Raw genomic sequence first — 20,334 nt, forward strand, 5'->3', positions numbered from 1 at the left:
CTGCCATTCCCTGTTTAGATTTCTCATTACAAACAGCATTACATAGGCCGGATCTGGCCTGGCTGCAGGCCTGCTAGAAGCCAGGCTCCCGTAGTGAATTGAGTAAAAGCTAAGGGCACTTAGCTATACATAAAAATCGGATTTGCAAGTTTGAGATGGGGAAAATTCAAATACTTTGCTGGCTGCAGGGTTGCAGGGAGCCAAGGATAATTACTGGGCAGGTAGCAGTAGCAGTAGGTGTGGGGAAGCCGCCACCTCCATCACCTTCCCCCAGTTCAGGTTTCACATCTAAATGGAAGGAGTTTGTGGTACTCATGGTAAAATATGAGCATTATCCATAGCTAATAAGTCACATTGCAAGAGAAGTTCGGTTCTCAAAGTAGACGCTTGAAGATTCTAACAGTTCTTACAGTTTGGCAGCTGGTCGTCACGTAAACTGGAAGTATTCAAGCTGAATAGGTCATTAAAATTCATGGTTGCTTCTGTACAAGAAAGCATTATTATCAAACCAAAACAAGCATTTGTAGCTGCATTTAGCTTTATACAATGCTGTTTACTGTTATGCATGCCCTAAGTCAGCACACATGACAAGGACATGGAAAGGGCGATATTAGTGTTTTCTCTTAAATGTTATACATTTCTAAGCATAAATGCTTCCCATGGTAGATATCTAATTTTAAGATACTCATTACTTACTTGGAGTATTAAGAAATATGTTTGTGATGGTACAATGATCAGAACTTCCCAATGGATTAAATCCCATTTGGGAAATCCCTTTATAAGGGAGTGGGTGCAGTCAGCAGGAGAGGTAAAGATTAGCTTTAAAAAAAATGGGTCAGAGGATAGTGCAGTGGTTAGGGCACATGACTACAAGTGCCAAATCCAGGTTCAATACCCAGCAATGTTCCCGAGCATGACGAGGTTCCTTGAGCATCATCAGGTGCATCCCTGGAACCCCCCAAGAACCCACAAATGTCCTAGATGTCTGGCACTGCAGGGATTGAGCTGCACAGAGTCCTCTACCGCTCACAATGAATTTCTAGCCTGGTTGGCCAAGAATTATTTGTTGTGGCCACAAACCTTCCTGACTACCACTTGGAATACCCCCCAAAATAATGAATTAATAAAATCAAAATTTAAAAGGAGAATTAAATGAACGAGGCTGAATGACATGGTACAAATATAATAAATAGCAAGATTATCTATTAACAAAGCACTAAGCATTTTCCTGTTCCAATGCCATGGTGGCATTTCCAATGAAAACATTATAAAGACAAGTAAATAATAGCTGATGAAAACAGTAAGTATAGACATTCATAAAAATCAAGCTCATTTCAACAATAGAATAGTTTTAAAGAAGTTTTTTGTAATAAAAAAATGTCAGTGAAATTGTGGCTTCACTAAAACCTGACTAACACCAGACAAGGGAATAATTTTTCAGTGTCCGGATGTCCCTCTCTCTGAAATGATAACTATTTTTAGGAAACAATTTCAAACTTCAAAGTGAATGATATTTACTCTTCAGAAACTCTTCAAATTTACTCTTCAAAATAAATGATATTATAAGATAACTATCATTTGCATGTGATTTTAGCAAGGATTGAATCACTGATAAGCAAACTAGAGCTACTTCTATTTCTACTATTGTGACTGGTTTATAATGTCTTAGCATATGACAGAAGCTTTAAAAAGCATTTACTGAGCAAATACACAGTGACTTAGCAAGGCCAAATACTTCTTGGCCTAAAGGCTCACACAGAAATCACTGATCTTGACTACATATCTTTCTATTCTGGAAATGGCCTTTACTTTTTAAAAACACTCACACTGGTCATAGTCAAAAATAATCCTTTTAATGCTATTCACAAAAAAAATGATGAAATCATCAAAATGGACCCTAGAACATAACCATTTGCCTGGTTAAAAAATATGAGTAATTTTTTGTTTGTTTGTTTCCTAGGGAACTTTATATTTTAGAGAAAGGTGGTGGCTTAAGTTAAAAAATAAAAGGCACCACTAAAACAGTCTTGTACAGTCCAGTTGGGACTGGAGCGATAGCACAGCAGGTAGGGCATTTGCCTTGCACATGACCTACCCGGGTTCAATTCCTCCATCCCTCTCGGAAAGCCCGGCAAGCTACCGAGGGCATCCCGCCTGCAGGGTAGAGCCTGGCAAGCTACCCGTGGCATATTCAATATGCCAAAACAATAACAAGGAGTCTCACAATAGAGACGTTACTGGTGCCTGCCCAAGCAAATGGATGAACAACGGGCGGACAGTGACAGTTACAGTTTTCAAAGATTGCAGTGCTACAATACCATACAATAGTTCACGTATGGCATAACTGAAAAAACATATATTTTCTAATCCCTTTAATGTGAAATATCCTGAAAATACTCAATAAGGTGTTTCTGGTTTGTTGTTTTTAATAAAAGCATCAGAAAATTACCTTTTCCAAAGTTATAGTGTAACATTTTAATAGAAAACTATCTGAAGACAATACTTCTTTAACCTTAATGCTAAGGTGCACTCATTGGATAGCCACACATAACTTAGCCATCCACTTGCTTGGTGATATCACTGTATAGTCTTCAAAGTAATTTTGTAAATATAATACTCATAATCTCTTTACCATTAACTTTGCTCTACAAAACGTCTATCGATATTTGCTATTTCAATTTAGCTAATATTCATTGGGCTGGTGCTTTATTATTCACAGGATGGAAGTGACATTTACAATAAGGACATGGGTTTTAATTGATACAGTGCTTGATAAAGAAACTCAGTGGGTGCTTAAGGTGCAGGACATTTTTTTTTTTTGGTTTTTGGGTCACATCTGGTGATGCACAGGGGTTACTCCTGGCTCTGCACTCAGGAATTTCTCCTGGCCGTGCTCGGGAGATGATATGGGATGCTGGGAATCGAACACGGGTTTGCCGCGTACAAGGCAAACACCCTGCCCATTGCGCTACCATTCCAGCCCTGCAGACATATTTAAATTAGTTTTAAACATATACAGATTTGATTTAAGATGCTATGGCATATACTACCCCTTTTTTACTTATGCTTAAATATAAAAATACTTCAACATTGTTTCAACCTAAGTTCTGTGGTCATTTAGTCAACAACTAGCTATAATGATCAGATTTATAAATTTACAAGTGTGTAACCTATGGGAATTTAAATTTATAAACAAGTATGTCCAGTCAGTTCAAGCAGCTATTAAAATTACTCAACTGATAACTTGATAACAGAAACTTTATTCTGAATTTTAGAGGCAGTCAGTTAGCTTCTTAGTTGAAATTCCAGTTCAAATATCTCCTCTAGTTTGCCTTCTCTCTATTCCCTCACATAGAGGACTTTTCCTCAATGAGTACTCATGGAATGATATACACATCTTTATAAGGCACCAATCCTATCAGTTTAGGATGCTTATATAGCACTTAGCCTTAATTACCTTCCCCACATTCTAGTAAGTTCAAGTACATCAGGGATCAGACTTTCAATATATGACATTTGAGAAATACAATTCAGTCCACAGAGTGTTATGTGTCCATTAGCAGCCTTTCTTTGACATTGCATTCCAAATGATGTTTCAAGGTCAAAATAGCTACCCAAAGCTATTCCTATGTATTTTTTATATTATAGTTTAATTAGAATTCTAATTGTAAAATATGACACCTACTATATTACTTGTCACTAAAAGAGTTTTATTATTAATTTCCTGCCATTCCAAATGACAAAAAGTATTTCTTCTTCTCTTATGCCCATTTTAATATTTAGGGAGATTACCAAAATTTCTTTCCTATATTAGTGATAGCATAAATGCTCCTTCAGATGAGAGCTCCAATTTCAATTGTTTAGGACCTGCTGGCAATAGAAAAAAAAAATCTAGGTAAGAGACAATGGATGGATCCTTTAATGGTAATTCCTGATATGGGGTGTGATAGGCTGGAAAGGAATGGAAAAATAACAAAAAAGGGGTGACATTGATGAATATATAAATAAAGAACTGCAGGACAGAGATAGCAATGGAGTAGCAGTGGAACATATAGTTTAGAATGTGAGAAGAGAGGTGTTCCAATTCATAGTAGCTGAAGACAGAGGCATAGTGCCTACATGTATTAGAAAATTTTATGTGTTGGTCCAGAAAAAGGGGACTAAATGGTGCAGTGGAACAGAAAGCAATCTTTCTAACAATACAAACGAGTTACTGAGATCTTGTTAAAGTTAATAAAGATGACAGTCAAAGTTTTAAAAGAAGATTTTTTATAATTTGGATAGAAAAAGACCAGGATGTCTTTTAGTTTTCCATGCCCATGAATTTCTCCTAGTTCTAGTCACTGATTTATTCTTCTGGATAATGAAAGTGTGAGTGGCTCATGTGCATACAACAGATGGCTGAGTGCAGGCAGAGGTTTGAGGACAGTGGCCCATGAACTAAGCAAGAGGTTCAAATTGATAAAGAAAAAATATATAATTGGTATTTTATATTTATACACACAAAATACTATTTCACGGCAAAGATTTTCACAATCCACATCTGCACTGAACTGTAAATTCACACATGAGGACATCTGTAGAGTGGTGCAAGAGATAAATGGGGGAGGGAGGGTGTAGAGAGCTCAGAAGGCGGGAGTGCACGCCTTCCTGCATAAGGCTTCAGGTTTAATCTGCAAGGGCTTTCTGATCGATCACTACTCTGTGTGGTCACCAGCACAAAGGACTGACCGAGCAGCACTGTGTCGCCAACAAGAATACTAAAACAGTGGGTCTGCATCACCAGATACATACTGTGTAGCTCCCTGAGAAAAAGGACTGAGGAGCCCACTGAAGCAAAGGACTTCTAAGAGAGTTCAGTTCAGCTCTGTGTAGGAAGAATCAAGGCCTCGAGTTCCCACTATAATCAAAAAGTATGAAAAACTTGGGGCCAGATGAAATCCATAAAGGAGTTTTAAGGAAAGTCCAGCACCCAGAAGAATAAAGATGAGGGAAGTAAGAAAGCCTGGTCCCTTCCTAGCTCCATATTGTAGAGAAATTAGAAATCAGGAGAATATCAGCTCTGATGCTGAGAGGTGAAAAACATTCAGGGAAATGTCAGATGTTGCCATGGAAACCTGAATATCCAAAGGAAAACAGAAGCATCTAAAGACCCTCCTGGATTCTGTACATCCTCAGATTGCAAAGATGAACTGGAGAAAGGATGCTGAGACATTGGCCAGCTACCTAAAGGGAATATACCCAGAAATTAGTTTACCTTGAAGGAGACAGAATTTTAAAACCAAAACGACGCTATTAAAAGTTGAAGAGAGGGGCAAGTGCAATAGTGCAGCGGGTAGAGCATTTGCCTTGCATGCAGCCGACCCAGGTTCAATCCCCATCATCCCATATGGTGCCCTAAACACCACCAGGAGTAACTCCTGAGTACAGAAACAGGAATAACCCCTGAGCATCACTGGCTGTGACCCAAAGAGCAAAAATTTTTAAAAATTGAAGAGATTGAGCCAAAGCAAAAGTACAGTGGATAGAGTTTGCCTTGCATGTGGCAGACCTAGATTTGATCTTCAAGCCCCAGCATGCTATAAGGTTCCCTGAGCACTGCCAGGAGTAATTACTGAGTGCAGAGCCAGAAGTAATTCCTAAACATTGTAGTGTGTGCCCCCCCCAAAAAAGTTGAAGAGGCTAATATCATTAATGATAGAACTGGAGAAAATGAGAGAACAAATAGTATTCTTTGTGGCATGCATGTATCCAACCCAGATTCCATTATCAGCACCATATATGGTGCCCTGAGCACCACTGGGAATGATACCTGGGCCAGAAAAAGGAGTAATTCTTGTGCACAGCTGGATAAGACTCCACAACTAGAATAAATAAATAAAATTTGAACTGTAAGTCAGCCAGTGGTTGCCAGGGCTTACTCCTGAACCATAACAGACACTGGGAATCAAACCTTGGGTAAACTGCATGCAAAGCTAATGCCCTACTTGCTCTATTATCTCTACAATCCATAAAATGGAAACATATATCTTAAAATCAATTTTTACAAGTTGTATCAGGAAAATTTGGACTTCTCCCAATTTTTTAAATTTCTGATCATTATTCTGAAGTAGTGACTTTCCAGCAATTTTTGAAACATCTTCTAAGTTACCAAGACTAAGACTAATGTGCTACAAGCTTGTGGTAGGCAGATAATATAAATAATGCTAAATTTATTTAACAAAGTAACAGGAAGATGAGTTCCTTCAACAAAGAATTAGATAGCCTAATATGTCATCATTGCCAAGGTTGAGAATTTCTGCCCTAGAAACTGAGAATCTTGTAAATAACAGAAATACCTTTCAAAGTAGATGTCAGAAAGTTCAAGATCAAACTTGCGGTGCTCCCTGGCAAAAGCACACACTCTATGTTAATCTCATTCTTGGCTCTCTGGATGTTTTTTTTTTTTCTGTTTTGAACAATTACTAAGCCTACTTTTACACACACACACACAAACACGTACACACACACACCACACACTTCATGCTTGTTTGTTTTAAAAGATGCTGTAAGTCCCAATGGGATATGGAACGAATAAAAATGTAGAGAGAAATGAAGTCAAAAGAGCAAGCTATTAATAGAAAAGAAGTTCAGAGAGCTGAGGTGAGTCATAGGAGTGAACTAGAAGAAAAAAACATTTTATCTTCCATATCACTTTAAAGTTCTGCTTTTCCTCTTTTTTTTTTAAATTTGGAATACAATTAAGAAAAGCTTTGTCAACACTTTTCCCCCAGACACTCATATATGTAATAGCATCAGCACTAATATAGACTTACTATTAAGGATTGTTCTGCCCTCTTTTTGTACGCTTTCATAAAAATTAGTGAAAGAGTTAGGAAACCTTTTTAACAGTTCTTCCCATTCATTTGTCCCAATTTCAACTTACCTTTTCTAGAACATCTATATAAAAGACAATGCATTCAATGATTTTGTTTTGTTTTGTTATGTTTTTGTTTGGGGGCCACACCTGGTGATGCCCAGGGGTTACCCCTGGTTCTATGCGCAGAGGTAACTCTTGGTGAGCTCAGAGGACTGAATAGGATGGGCTGGGCAGAACCTGGGTTTTCCAAAAGTAAAGCAATAACCTTACCATATGTACAATCTCTCTGGCCCCTTCAATGCTTTTTAAAAATCTGATATCAGTGGGAAAAGAAGAGGTCTTAAACCATATGATCATTGGTATCTATATAAGTAAACAGAAAGAAACAACTTCTATTAATTAAAAGCCAGATTTTTCAAAAGCAGTTGTTCATAAGAGTGTTTGGTTTTGATCATACACATATCTGGCAGTACAAACATAGAGAGCTTGCAGCTTTGAGCAACTATGATTTATTGTGTTAAGTAGAAAGAATGTAAGCCTCTTTTCTAGGTAAACCCACCAATCCAAACATCCACTTCCTCTGAAATAGGTTCTGAGGATCTAAAAGTTTAGTATAACATTTTTTTTAAAAAATGACTATTTTCAGTTTCACTTATTCCACTGCAAATCTGGAGAATTCATTAAAAAAAGATAAAATATATGGTTAAGATTTTGCAAAAATAAACGATTATTTTTCCTAAGATCTACATCCTTCTTCTTCCCACCCTACCTTTGCCCATCAATTTATTCAGAAGCCTCAGGTGTACAGCAGATAAAAGTTTATTTTTTAATGTTAATTTTTTAAAGCTGTAAAGATAATGTTCTTGGTGTTAAAAGGAATGTAATCAACATAGGCAAGCAGAGTCCAAGAACAAGGACTGAAAAAATAAAGGAGTGAAGAGAAGCAGAGGGGTGCAGTGGAAGAGAGGGCAGGGGAGGGGAGGGGAAGAGAAAACAAAAAGAAAAGAGGAGTAAAGAGGAGAAAATACAAAAGAAAAAGTCTGGAAAGACTCACAAATCAAAGAGGTACATATAATAAGGGCTAAAGTAATAGCTTCACTTTCAAAGAACTCCAGATTGATATTGGAAGTATGAAGTTATGTAAGAGGACCCCCAGGTGAAGTTATTCAATATTAAATATAAATAAAGATACACTTGAAAATATTCTCAACTAAAATTTAAAAATCCAAATTGTATGTTGAGTTGTGTTTTCTGCTGTGCAGAGTGATTTATTTTTACAAAAAATTTTACACAGATTTTACACAGATTTATTTTACACAGATCCCGAGGCAGAAAAGGTAAGAATGTATCTCAGAGGAGCTAACAAGTTGATTCCTTATTTTCAATGGTCATAGCTGAACTCAAAATTTCTTTAGAAAGTACTCAGAGAGTATAAACACTCTAACTCTATTTTTTTTTTTTTTTGCTTTTTGGGTCACACCCAGCGATGCTCAGGGGTTACTCCTGGTTCTGCACTCAGGAATTACTCCTGGCAGTGCTCGGGGGACCATATGGGATGCCGGGGATCGAACCCGGGTCGGCCGCGTGCAAGGCAAACGCCCTACCCGCTGTGCTATCGCTCCGGCCCCAAACACTCTAACTCTTAATGAAGCATTTTTATAAAGTATTCGAATCTTTCCTGAGAATTAAACTAGAGCAAGAGATACTCAAATTGTCTAGGTTGACATTACAAGTAAAAGCACTATAGAAAGTTTAGTGCATATTGAAATTTGTTTCCTAAGAAAATTTTCATAATAAAATGGTCATTATTTCAGCAATGATTTAAACTAATTTAAAGTATATTAGCTAGCAATATTTATATACTTGAAGTGCAGTTCATATTTTTGACAAACAGTCAATGAATAGTGTTGGGGATGCCTATAAAAGCATAGGCCTCTTATAGAGTCATTGAGTTTGTTGGTTTTTGCTGAATTGTTTTTGAGCCACACCCAGTGATGCTCGGGGCTTATTCCTGGGTCATAGTTGGGATCCCTTCTGGCATTTCTGGGGAACTACTTGTGGTGCTGGAGATAGAACTTCTTGAGTTGCCTGAGTGTAAGACAGGTACCTAATCCACTGCACTCTCTGGCCAAACCAATGAGTTTCTGAATAAATATTAATTTTTAGAAGGAAGTTATTAGGAACATAAGGTACAAGTCAATTTAAGAATTTAAGTTATCTAGTGCAGATAGAACTGGAGTCTTGGAAGGAGAAGAAAAAAAAGGCTGACAGAAGAAATAATGAGATAGGAACTAATAATTTCTCAAAAGTAAGGAAACCACCAATCCAAAAAGTTCAAAGTATGACTTCAGAAAAAAAAAGCTCAAAGAAATCACTTACACTAAGGAGCAAATAAACCAAAACTAGATATATCATAGTTAAAAATGCTACAAACTCAGGCATAAATTTGAAGGCAACTAGAAAAAAAGAGACACATTATATTGAAGTTGTACAAAGTTAAATAAAGATAAAATTAAAATTCTAGGGCCTGATAGATAGAATCAGGACTAAGGCACTTGCCTTGTACTTGGGCAGTCCTGGTTCCAACTCCCACACTGCTTATGGCTTGCTTGTTTAAGCCCAGTCTCTGACCCTGGCACCAGTTATAGTGCTGAGAGCACCACCACAAGTTATCCCAGAAAACAGATCTAGGATCAATTCATGAGTACTGCCATGTAGCACTGCACTGTAGCACTTTTGTCCCATTGTTCATTGATTTGCTCGAGCAGGGCACCAGTAACATCTCCATTGTGAGACTTGTTGTTACTGTTTTTGGCATATTGAATAGGCCTCCTTGCCAGGCTCTGCCGTGCAGAAGGGATACTCTCGGTATCTTGCTGGTCTCTCTGAGAGGGTCGGAGGAATGGAACTTGGGTCAGCCACGTGCAAGGCAAACGTCCTGCCCTCTGTGCTATCACTATAGTTTAGTAGCAAAAATATTGTTAACAAATGAAGATAAAAAACATAAGTTGCCATTTCAGAGTTAGATCAATGTACTGGTACATGTTTTCCATATAAGGGGCTCAGGTGTTATCCTTGGCACCACATCTCCCCATCACTGCTAGGAGCAACCCTTAAGCACAGTGCCAGGAGTATCCCCTGAACACCTCCAAACATGGTTCAAAAATCAGGAAAATATACTGTCTTTAGTCCTGAGTTTTTAAAAATGACAAAGTGAATCATTCAGGAAAAGCAACATAATATGAGGTATAAACTTAGACTGACACAAAGAAATGAAGAGATCTGAACATATAATAATAAAAGCAAATATAAAAGAAGCTTTTTTTCTTATTAATTCCCAAGTAAATGTAATTGTCTATTGAAAAAAATAATGAAAAGTTGCTGGTGGGGGGGTTAGTGGGTATGTAAAAATAAAATGCTTCTCCTCTTACACTTGAAGCAGAATAATCTTACTCACAGGCAAAACATAATACATATAAAAAAGATTAAATACTTTGAAAACTACTAAATAATGAATTATCACTAGTAATCTGATTTTGAAAATAAAATGAAACAATAAAAAAAACAAAGGAGGGGCTGGAGCGATAGCACAGCGGGTGGGGCGTTTGCCTTGCACACGGCCGACTCGGGTTTGATTCCCAGCATCCCATATGGTCCCCTGAGCACCGCCAGGGGTAATTCCTGAGTGAAGAGCCAGGAGTAGCCCCTGTGCATCGCCAGGTGTGACTCAAAAAGCAAAAAAAAAAAAAAAAAAAAAAAAACAAAGGAAGAGAGGAAAACAGAAAAAGGAAAAAGTAATTAAGGGATGAAGAATGTGACTCAGTGGTAGGTACAATGCACACCTTGAATGTAAGTGGTCTTCCTTAGTTTTATCACTGGCAAAAGACACACATGCGAATGCACACATCAAATAAAAATAGATGAGATAAACAGAAAGCAACTAACAATATGGTAGCTTTAAATCCAAGCATGTGGAGAATCTTGTACGGTAGTGTTCAAACTTTCCTACTCCTGACAATTTGTATCAGTGTATGGATGAGAGGTTGAAAACCAACTATCTAGACCAGGGCTTCTTCCCCTTTTCCCTCTCATCACACCTTTTCACCCAAGAGATGTAACACAGGTGAACGTTGCCAGAGACAATTTGGAATCACTATGTATTTGATTTTGAATTACTTCTTTGGTTGGTGCTTGTTGAGAAATCTCTTGCTACTGCCAAAATTTTCACAATCTGCACTTTTATTTCCAAGAACCCATATGAAGTTACACCCCACAGTTTAGGAAACTAGGTATAGAGAACCACTACTTAGCATGCTCTGCAGTACCCTGGTGGTCCTAGGGTGTTTCCAGTTCACAAGATAAACACCAGCAAACATTTGGAAAGGTTTTGTGGCAATTTGTTTAGAGCAATTTTTACATGTGTTGAATATAAGAAGTGAGACATTTTTTCATTTGAATGTCTTTGGAATCTCACTTTTAGTCATTTTTATATTTTACAAAAGCATTGCTCTATAGGAGCAAATAGCATAAACAAAATCTTGTCTTTCACCACACAATTTGAAAAAAAAGTAAGTTCACAGAGAGAGGTCTTTTTTTTCCCTCAGATTGTAGAGGGAAAGAAAAATAAAACTCTCTATTTGGATAAGACAAGGAGAAAGAAAAGATAAAGTAGAAGTAAAATTTAGGAATGTGCATTACAAGATTTATTAATAAGTTTGGACTATCCAGATAAGTTGTACCAAGACGGAATGACTAGCAATAAATTAAGCATTGCTCATATAGTATTTACTTCTACAACTTCAGGATTTGGAAAAATTGTTAGACTTCCTAATAAGCTTTTCAAAGAAGGTTCCCAGGAATCGATTCTTGGATAAAGTCTCCCTGATCTTATTTCATTGTTCAGTTGGTAACTTTTAGTAAGGTTATCAGCAGCATTTAATGCTATAACAGCTTACTTCATGTGCTTACTCTAGACTCTGGGATCTTGAACACTAGCACTTCCCTTCCAAGCTGTTCAAACTTGGGAAAGTCTCTTAGCCACACAAGTGCCCCACCAAAATGGAGAAATCACCTTTTTTTCCCCTGTGGGATTGATACTGGCATTAGTCAATGCATGGAAAGTGCTTCACATCGTACTGCACAATGATGAAAGTAGTAAGACCCCAGTAAGCATTAACTAGGAAAACAGAAAAAAAAAAGAAAATCCCAGAGTTTTTGGTTCCAGCATTACGTTCTATTTGGCAGCACATCAAAAACAAAAATCATCTGTGATAATGCTGGAAGCCAGAAAGCACCTCCAATCAGAAAACTACTTCCCTCCCCCCCTCAAAGTTACATATGGATCTAGTTCAACTGGAGTTTCCTGAATGAATGTGGGCCTTTTCCAAGCACATCCAGCATAGCTCAGTCATTGGCACTCGAAACAAAGTTAAAGCGCACATGATAGAAATTAAGCTACCTGTACTAAGAATGGATGTGAAAACATTTTAAAGGGAGAAAGAATGATTTGAGAAAAGGAATTCAGACATAGTCTCCTTTTTATATCCTAAATCTAGTTGGGTTTCTTTTTTTGAATTCCTTTCAGAAATACCCCCAGAGTTAAACTGAACACTAGTATGTTCAGGACTTAGTTGAAGGGTGCTTGGTTCATGTAACATATTATTCTTCCTTAGATGCCTTGAATATTCTACCCTGCAAGTTGGAAATCAAACTCCTTAGCCAATCCTAAGCGGCTTATATTGCCGCCGTGCTATGCTGCTAGCTGTTAAGGCCAGGGTACATTTCTGGAAAATTGAGTTTAAGCTTAAATAATGAGCATATGCCCCCCTACAAACCCAAAAGACACCAAACTCAACAAAGAAACAGAGTTTTCTCAATGTAATGATAATTCAATGCCAATTTTAGGCACAGTGGATAAATGTTTAATTGCTAAACAGATTTCTTTTTTCATCATCTGCATCCCATCAGTTAGAGATTAGTTTATAATAAATATAATGTATATTGTGGGCTAGATAGTTCCTCATACAGCTTCGTAATTTGATAACTTAAAAATTATCTAATATTTTAGTGCCATTTTAAGGTATTTTATCCTTAAATTTTCTATATGGCTTATTCTATTTATCTGTACGCAGTCCATATAATAGCATCTGTAACCTTATTTTTTCTCATTTGTCAAATGCCTTATTTATTTGTTTGGGGAAAGAAAATAATTACCTTTTTTCACTTAAGAAGCATTTGAGAAGTTCAATAATTTTCTATCCTCAAGCCTCCTCTCTTACAGCTAGAGTTGAAGATTCCAGTAGATATTTTCTTTCTAGGAATAGTGATAGTGGGGTGGGAGTAGGAAAGATTCAGAGAGAGAAAATTCTAATGTATTACTAGATTCAGTAGAAGAGGTCAAAAAATGTCAATTTTATTATCCAAAGAAAGCAAAATGCAAGAATCTCAGCATTTAAAGAAAAAATGGATCAGAGTATGGGAATTTCTATGAGGACTGGGCACCTAGGTAAACATTCTACAAATATTATACCACTTATTTCAAATGATAGCCTAAAACTGCATCACTAGTCACTTTTACAAAAGAGAAAACAGAATTGATAAGATTTGTGGGAAGTGGTTATCAGGGTTTATCAACCTAGATGTTACTATTGCAAAGCACTGAAATGGGTTCTCTTCCCCAAATAAACTACCAAACCCTGGTGTAACTGTATTTGTAGATATGGTCTTTAAAGAGGTCCTTAAGGTTAAACAAGGTCACAGGGTGGTGTCCCAAATGAGTCTGACTAGTGTCCTTATGAGAAAAGGAAGAGACACAGGGATATGCACTGAGAAAAGGCCAAGTGAGGACATAGCAAGAAGTCAGATGGCTGCAAGTCAAGAAAAGAGGCCTCAGGAGAAACAGATCCAATCCTGCCAGAACCTTGATCTTAGCCTTCCAGTCATTGTGGGGAAACGACTTCTGATGTTTAAGAGATTGCCTGGGAGGAACGGTTTGATACCTGTGTACCAGCACCAGTCCTCAGACCATCTGATGAAAACTATTTTGTTAAAGTCATCTGGAATAAGTTTTTTTTCCTTTTCATGGTAGCCTGATCAGACTAATACAGATATAAAATTTAAAATAAGAGGTTTCCCATTATTTTCCCTATAGATCTCCTCTCAAAGATATAATCTATGATCAGGAGTTTAATGGGTTCCTGTATCTCAAGTTCAAACACACAATGATGCTTTTTTTGTCAAGGAAATAAATAAATCAAATAAATTAATTTTATGTTCTATATATGACAGTATTACTATAGTTAAATAAACCTAAATTGAGATAGAAACATTTCTTCCCTATCCCTGTCTTTTAGTACAGGTATCATTAAGTGTGCATTTAAAATCTCACTTTTTTTCCAGTTAGCATATCTCAACTTCCAGCCTCATTGTCCAGCTTTATCTATCTCAAGATAGGAGATAGATAACTTGGCTCCCAGCAAAATCTAGTATGCTAAATGCCCTAGAACTCTTCTATCATCTCCCCTTAGTCCTACTTCTACTAGAAGTGCAGGGCTCTGTAAATACTTGAATGAGATGAGATGCTGCCTCTCTAAGTCTTAGCCAGATCCTCAGTGACAAGTTGTTAACTGATTTCTCAAGAAGAATAATTTTGCTGTGGGCTTCCCATATAACGTCCAGAGAGTCTGGAGATCACTCCCAGAACTACTTCTGCTAGCAGTGTGGAGCTATTGGTTCAGTGCCAGGCCCACCGACGCAGCCCCCAAATGAACAGTGGTTGAGGGACCGTGAGTGCACAAGATAGTGCTCAGGGATCTGTGCACATTCCAAACTATTTTTTTAAATAAAAGTAGGCTTTGGTTTGGGGTCACTCCCAGGAGGTGCTCAAAGGCTGACTCCTGACCCTGCAGTTAGGGATCACTCCTGGAAATGTTCAGGAGACCATATGTAGTGCTGGGAGTTGAACCTGGGTTGGCTGCATGCAAGACAAGCACCCCATGTACTGTGCTATCACTCTGGCCCCTGAATTCCAACTTCTTGAGCCATACTCTCAACTTGAAAAAAAATTAATAGTAATTCAAATGTGTTAAATTTTAGAGATGCCATAACATACTTGATTCAAAATAGGATGGTAAAGCATATTTTTAATAATTACCTATACTTATAGATTAAGAAGCAGAGGCAGGGAAGAGAGGGAATAGTGCAGGGATTAAGGAACATGCCTCACATGTGCTGATCCCAGTTAGATCTCCAGCATTTCGTGATCCTTGGAGCATTGTTGAGTGCAGCCCAAGAGTTCTTCAAGCACCACTGAATTAGCCCTCAGGGTCTCTGTTACTGAGGGAACCCAGCAGTTACACATCTTCAGATCCCAGTATTTAATCACTGGCTGCAAGGTTGGCCAATAATCAATGGAATGGATGCCTACACCCTCTGAACTCCACTTGAGAGCTCCCCAGTCTCCACTAAAAGGAAAAAAATAGCAGAGGCATACAGAATTAAGATGACTTGCCGAGCTCATAGTCATGCAAGGCTGTGTCACTCAAAGTATGATCCACAGAACTGCAATATCACGGGTGTCTAAGAAATGCAGATTCTCAAGTACCATGCAGTTCTGTTGAATTAGAATATACAATTTTCAGTCAGAGAAACTCTTTACTGCTGTTGTTTTGCAGCTGGAAGGCCACCCCTGCCATGTCTGCTTCACTTCGAAATATTCTGGACACTCTCAGAGCCTGCGTTTGAATCTAGACCATGCACCACATGAGACATATGCCCAGCTCTGATAAACTCCTTTGAAGCAGTTAGTGATAGTGTGCAGATATGGATATTATTTCACTGCTCACATACTTTATCTTATTTCAGTGCTTTACCATGAAAGCTTCTCAAAACACTATTCCCTCCTCCCTGACTAGTTGTCCTAAAATACCTTGATTCTAATGTTAAATATCAATGAGATTGACTGGCTTGGTGAAACCTTAAGGTATCAGAGCTTTGAAGAAGTTTTTATGTTGCATCTTTAAGGGAGTAGTCCTTATGTTCTCTACAAAAACAGATCTAATTTAGTCTATTTAATAGAGTGAAAAGGGCCTATTTTCTACAGAAAACTACCATCCTCACATTTGAGACTATAACAATGCAAGGGAAAATCTCTTATCCTTGCTTTATATAACAAAACTGAGATCCAAACAAAATTACTGAAGGGGAGGAGGTTAAGGCCACCCTTGGTTATACTCCCAGCTCTTAACTCAGGAGTAACCCCTGATAGTTCTCAGGGTAACCTGGGTGCCAGGAGTCAAGCCAGCTTGGCAGCTTGGAATAAATAGCCTTGCTTCCTGTACTATCACTTTGGTCTGATAAAATCATACTTATAAGAAACTTTGAGTTGTGGTTTTTCTGTCTTTAAGGCTGAACAAAAAAACAAATACATTAAGATCATAACATCACTCAGGGATGGCAGGTACTTGGGCTGAACACTTTAAAACCTCTTGCATGCCCTCTAGAACACCAGTGGACATCACTTTCTTTTTTCCCTTCTATAAAAAAAGTGAAAGCTATATACTTCTAAGACAAGGACTATACAGTATTTATTGTATCCCACGCTGTTTCAGTTTGCTTTGTAGTTTATTACAACGGAAGTACTACCCTTTCTCTTATGTGATACAGCATGCCTGTTCTCTCTGTGTATATTTTCACTTCATATTAGAAATTTGGCTGAAACCCTGAGACCTTTGAAATGAGCTGGATTGGATTTATGATGACAATGGGTGGGTGAACTCACATGTTTTCTCTTTTTTGTTCAACTCTGGAAGGAACTCATGAATGACAGCCCATTCTCTTGGGATCACTTGTAGGTTATAATGTCTACACCTTAGCTTCTTTAGTCATGGTGAGATGAAAAAGAAACAGAACAGTTACAGGGAGGGCCTTCAGATTCCAAGTAAAACCATAGATTTGATGAATGAATACTGTGACCAATATTCCATATGGAAAGAAGGCGTGAACTACTAATGCAGCATCTGGAGGAGACAAGAGGCACACAACGTATGGCAGGGCCCCAGGACAGACCTCCTCCCTGTATAATTGACAGATTTCTGGCAGCTCTGTTGGCTTTGCATCTGCAACTTCTAGCCATTCTTAATCATTAGAAAAATATCCGATGCTATTTACATGCCTACCACGAGAATAGGTAAAGGATAATGTTTATACGGACTAAGTGCTACATCCTGAGACAACAGTAATTCTTACTTAGGATAAACATGGAAGCAAATATTTTCCAAATAATATCTGAATTACTGGGAAGGCAGATGATAACAAGGTCTGTCAAGAAATTCAAGATATCCCATTGTTAATCATGGTTTGAATGATGTGCCTGGTCAGTCTGATCAGGATTTGGGTAAAGACAGAGACAAATAAAACTGTTTTAGTTTTTCCCCTATTGCTTCATTTAATCGAATGTACATACTGTGTAAAGAGTGTTTCATGATATGCTAAGCTCTTTTATTCACTAGACAAAGCATGTCAGACATGCTTTCGCTACCAAGCCAGCATAAAAAACTTAACTCTGACTCAGTTACTGTGTGAAATGAGATTCTCCCTAACTCATCCCACAGAGGTTTGGTTTAAGGGCACAGATATTTTTCAGTGCTCCAGTTAGTATGGAAATGCTGTGTACAGCTACAATTTTTAAACTCCCCATTAATGATGTCTGAGTGCATGGATTTAATACTTCAGAGGAATTTCAATAAAAAAAAGAATGTTCTTGGCAAAAGGAATAATTGTGCTTTCTTATGGCCAGGGCTATTCTCATTTGGGAAACAAGTGCTGACAATCCTATGAGGTAGAAATTATGGAGAGTTGTTTGTGCATAATACTGTGATTAAGAGTTTGGGAATCAAGAGTTCTCTGCCTCACCACCCACTAATTGAATGGCTTGCATATGTTTATTCCCTCCCTGAGCCTCAGTTTCCCTTTTTGTAAAAGAGGAAGTCACTGTTACACCTCTAGTAATAAGATAGTTGGGACTATGATAAAGATTTAAAAATATGAAGTAGGTCTTCCCTAGAAGCTACATATAGAGCATGGGTATTCTCTGACGTAAGTTTGTCACTCAGTGTAGGTCTATGGGAGTAAATAGCTTATGTTTGAAAGGGCTGTCAAATAGCTCTAGCCAGGCAATCTCCTATCCCTTTACCTAATAACTTCATCTTTAAAATCAATCATCTGTATATCAAGATTTTCAAAGTTAAGGCATAATATTTTATTGAGATGGTTTGAGATGGCTTGGGTATGTAGCACTGCACTGTCATCCCGTTGTTCATCAATTTGCTCGAGCGGGTACCAATAACATCTCCATTGTGAGATTTGTTGCTACTGTTTTTGGCATATCAAATATGCCAGGGGTAGCTTGCCAGGCTCTTCCATGCAGGTGGGATACTCTCAGTAGCTTGCCGAGCTCTCGGAGAGAGAGGGAAACAGGAATCGAACTCAGATCAGCCATATGCAGGGAAACTCTCTATGCACTGTGCTATCACCCCAGCTAGTCTTAAATAATGTAGCCTCAATTTCTCATTGGTTTTTTTTTTCCTATTTGGTATTATAACTGCTGAGAACCAGAAATGATAGTTAACAGCGAGAAGCATCTATGAAGTTGATACCCTCGTTTGTTCCTTGGACTGTAAATATGCATCACACCATGAAGAAATATATAAGTGGTTGTCCTTTGGTCTATGCACTAACCGATTGGGATTAACAAGTCAGTTACCCTGAATCCTGCAGCTCACACATAAATCAGAAGGGACTAACCAGAGAAAACAGAGACTCCAATGTAACAGTGTCATTCAAGAAGCCACTAAAATGCACATGAAAAGGCACTGGGAAATGTCAGGGCATTTTCATTATACTTGAAAACAGGCAGGTGTTAGAGTACTGTATCTAATTTGCAGCTGCACGATTTATATAGGAAACTCTGTCCAAATAACATCCCGAGGGACTTGGAACCTCAAGCACATAATGCTGCTAAGAGTTGGAGTTACCCAAACGTCTCTCAACCCTACACTATTGAATCCCAGATCTTTGAGTGCTTGGATAACTGCACCCCTTCTTTTAAGCTCCTCCAGATCTGGAAGGTCAGGCTTTAAGAGAGAGCACAGGCATGGCGAGTGTATGTGTAAATCCAGTTTGCTCACACCTCTCTCTATCCTCTCACTAATCCTTATCCAGAAATGGGGGGAGGGGAACAACAGCAACAAAAAAAAAAACCCTCTGTTCTGGATAGAAGAACTCTACCCCCAAGCTATCCACATATTTCAGGTCACACAGAAGAGGATGTGGTACTGTGAGCAGATGAGATAACTTCTACCTCTTCATTGATCTTTCACTTCTTCTCCATCCATCTATCCTGGACCCTTAATATGCATCTCACTGTCACTGTCACTGTCACCCCGTTGCTCACCAATTTCCTCAAGTAGGCACCAGTAATGACTCCATTGTGAGACTCATCGTTACTGTTTTTGGCATATTGAATATGAGACAGGTAGCTTGCCAGGCTCTGCCGTGTGGGTGGGATACTCTCGGTAGCTTGCCAGGCTCTCCAAGAGGGGCAAAGGAATCGAACCTGGGTTGGCTGTGTGCAAGGCAAATGTCCTACCCACTGTGCTATCGCTCCAGCCCAATATGCATCTCAACATGTCCTAAATCCTTCTGCACTTTAATCACTACCACAGAACAGGAAATTGGAGCGGGAGCATAGTACAGAAGGTAGAGTGCTGGCCTTGTGCACTACTGACCTGGATTCGTTCCCCGGCATCTCAATTGATCCTCCCAGGTCCCTCCACAAGGAAAGATTCCTGAGTGTGGAGCCAGGAGTAATGCATGAGTCTCAAAGGGGGTAGCCCCAAACAAAAATAAACAAACAAAACCCCAGGAAATCCAACTCATCCCTTGCCCCTGGACTCCAATCTCTAAAAAGACAACTCTTCCCCCACTAGCTACCTCTTCTGTCCTGCACACCCACCAGATGCCATCCCTGCTTTCTTTCCTTCAATCCTGTTACTGACATCACTTTGGTTGACAGAGTTGCACATGTATCTTTTTATAGGTGTTATGCTCCTGAGAATGTATAAAACACATGTGTGACTCTCTGACGCATGCATGGTTAAGCTATCTCATTCTAACAAGAAGAATTTTCATACCTTTGTTACAGTCACATTTATTTTCAAGAAAAAAATAAAATAAAATTCAGAAGGCATCCTGTTGTGCTCTGAATTGTCAAAGCAATCCCGAGAATTTAATCACAGATAGGAGGCCATAACTACATAAGTAGAGGAGGAAGTTAAGGTTTTCATTTCTAATTTTCTTCTTTTGTATAACAGACATCAGACACTAAATCTTATACAATTTTTGTAGTGATTTTTATAGTGCACACAGAGTAATGTATACCTGTTTATCTCTGTGGGGAGTACTGTCTATTTCCCAGC

The 20,334-nt window shown here is 38.4% G+C and overlaps 1 protein-coding gene across 2 annotated transcripts in view; it reads right to left on the bottom strand.

Moving 5' to 3' along the window:
• HDAC9 (histone deacetylase 9) overlaps window positions 1-20,334 on the bottom strand; it is a 1,006,394-nt gene that overhangs the window by 232,912 nt on the left and 753,148 nt on the right. The window lies entirely within an intron of this gene.

Source organism: Sorex araneus, chromosome 1 (genome assembly GCF_027595985.1).
Source record: "Sorex araneus isolate mSorAra2 chromosome 1, mSorAra2.pri, whole genome shotgun sequence".
Taxonomy (NCBI): domain Eukaryota; kingdom Metazoa; phylum Chordata; class Mammalia; order Eulipotyphla; family Soricidae; genus Sorex; species Sorex araneus.